The sequence below is a fragment of the Heterocephalus glaber genome, unplaced genomic scaffold (assembly GCF_053883595.1).
Source record: "Heterocephalus glaber isolate CG9 unplaced genomic scaffold, H.glaber_assembly_v1.0 deba00000896, whole genome shotgun sequence".
NCBI lineage: Eukaryota > Metazoa > Chordata > Mammalia > Rodentia > Bathyergidae > Heterocephalus > Heterocephalus glaber.
Genome location: NW_028258170.1, coordinates 2,100,741 through 2,103,111, shown reverse-complemented (window position 1 = coordinate 2,103,111; position 2,371 = coordinate 2,100,741). Strand labels below are relative to the sequence as shown.

The following is a 2,371-nucleotide window of genomic DNA, read 5'->3' as shown; positions in this document are numbered from 1 at the left end:
ATGGAAAAATGCAACCTCACAGTTGTGACCAAGTTCATCCTGCTGAGCATCTCAATTGCCCTGCACTTCATGATCCACTGTTTCTCCTGTTCCTTATCATCTACCTGACCTCACTGCTGGGCAACCTGGGCATGATCATCCTCACCCAGGTGGACCCAAAGCTGCAAACTCCCATGTACTTTTTCCTCAGACACCTGGCTGTCAGTGATCTTGGCTATTGTGCAGCCATGGGTCCCAAAATGCAGGTGACTTTTGTGGTGGATCAAAATATAATCTCCTATCATTCCTGCGCCACACAGCTAACTTTTTCTTGTGTTTATTTGTAGTTAACTTTTATTCTGTCTGCCATGTCCTATGACCTCTATGTCACCATCTGTCACCCTCTCATCTACACTGCCATCATGTCACCAAGGGTATGTTGGGTACTAGTGGCAGTTCCCTATCTTTACTACACCTTTCTGTCTCTGCTCATTTCTGCAAAGATTTTCACTTTGGCTTTCTGTGGATACACTGTCATTAATCATTTCTAATGTGAGTGCTTCCCCTTGATTTCATTATGCTGCTCAAATTCTCATGACATTGCATTTATAATAATGATAGTTGGGGCTTTTGATTTGATTTCCTATTGTTGCAGAAATCTCAGAAAGAAATACATGGAGACACAGAATTCAGATAAAATAATAAAATTTCTTCTCACAAGCAGGCGGGAATGCCAGAAACTGGTCTGGCTAGTATGCATGCCCCTTTTATCCAGTGTTTCCCTTTTCATATCCCTTTTAGCCATTATCTCATCCCTAGTGGTCTTTGATATGTAAATACAATTCCAGTTCCTATTTACAAGTCACAGACACAAGATAGGCACATATACATTGTAAATTCACCCTGGCATTGCAACTTTGCTAGGTTAATGAAGTTACTGGTTAAAGAGCCAGATTACCTTTACCTTAAACAAGGAGTTATGGGAAAACCAAATCCTAAAAGAACACATTACTTATTTTGCTTCTACAACAACCCTAATATTCAATCTATTAAGTTATCCAAAACTTTACCATATCATTCCTCCCTCTGTTTACTTCAGGATAATTCTTCTATCCATTACAAGTTCTATCCAGTTTATCTACATTTCTTAACACTAGCATTTGGTAGTCTTGAGCTGCAGCACTGTGCTACTGTATAAATTTTGAAATCCATTGGATGACACAAGGACCAAACTTTAATATTAATATTATAACAAGAAGGGGACTCAGAAGAGGCCCTGTTCAAGTTTTTTCCATCCTGCCCAAGTAAAATTAATCCCATAGGACAGCTCTCCTATACCAAATTTCTCATCAAGAGCCTTAATCTGATCTTTCAGTTTATCTAGTGATTCTTGTACAATAGCAGATTTATTAGCATATTAATAACTCTCTTCACCAAGACATAAGCAAGTCCCTCCTTTCTGGGCTGTGAGCAAATAGAGAGCATGCCTATTTTGTAATGACATTGGTCAGTGAATCTAGGTGGGTTTCTAAAGCCTGAAGTGTGTCTCAAATTTCCTCAAGATCTTTTTAAATTTCTTGTCCTAATGAAATATATTATTCCTTGTAGCCAAATAAGATCCCATGCGGCTGGCATATACATAGATATAGGATTACATTGATATGGTTTACAGTTGTCAAAATTAGCAGTGGCTCACCCAACAAGAGAGCCATTGATCCAAACTTGTGTTTTCCCTTTGCAATATAATTTCTCATTAGAATAGCCCCCACAGTCAGAAGTTACCCCAGGTCCCCCATAATGTTTTTAGCAAAGAGTATTGTAAACAGATAGCCTTCCAGTTCCCATTTTACCATTTTAAAAGTCAAATATTGTTCATCAAACTTTTCATTACTAGGCCTAAACACCCGCAGTTCAAAAACAAAGAAACTTAAAGCAGTGGTGATCTGGCACAGCACAATAATCCATGTTGTCCTTTTTGGTGCTTCCATTCTTCAGCTGTGCATTGACTCACCAGCCTGCAGAGTGGTGAGAGCAGGGCTTTGAGTGCATTGTCTTTCTCAGCTTTCAGCATCAGCTGTATTGTTACCTTGTGCAATGACGTCTTTGCCTTTCTGATGTCCTGAACAATATATATTACTGCGACTTTGCTAGGTTCCCAACTGGCTGTAGCAACTGTATAATTTCCTGTTTATTTTTAATTAGCTTCCCTTCTGCCATGGGAAGACCTCACTCTCAGTAAATCATGCCAATGATGTGTTGAAAGTCCATATATATTTCCCTTTTTACCCTTTGCCCTTTGGAGTGCCTGTATGAGTGCCAAAGCTTAGCACATTGTGCCACCAGCCAAAAGGAAGGGGCCCTGGCTAAGATCAACTCATCAATTGTGGTTGCT

The 2,371-nt window shown here is 39.6% G+C and overlaps 1 pseudogene; it reads left to right on the top strand.

Moving 5' to 3' along the window:
• LOC147828874 (olfactory receptor 8K3-like) lies at positions 1 to 1,985 on the top strand (annotated as a pseudogene).
• Positions 1,986 to 2,371: the final 386 nt, after the last annotated feature.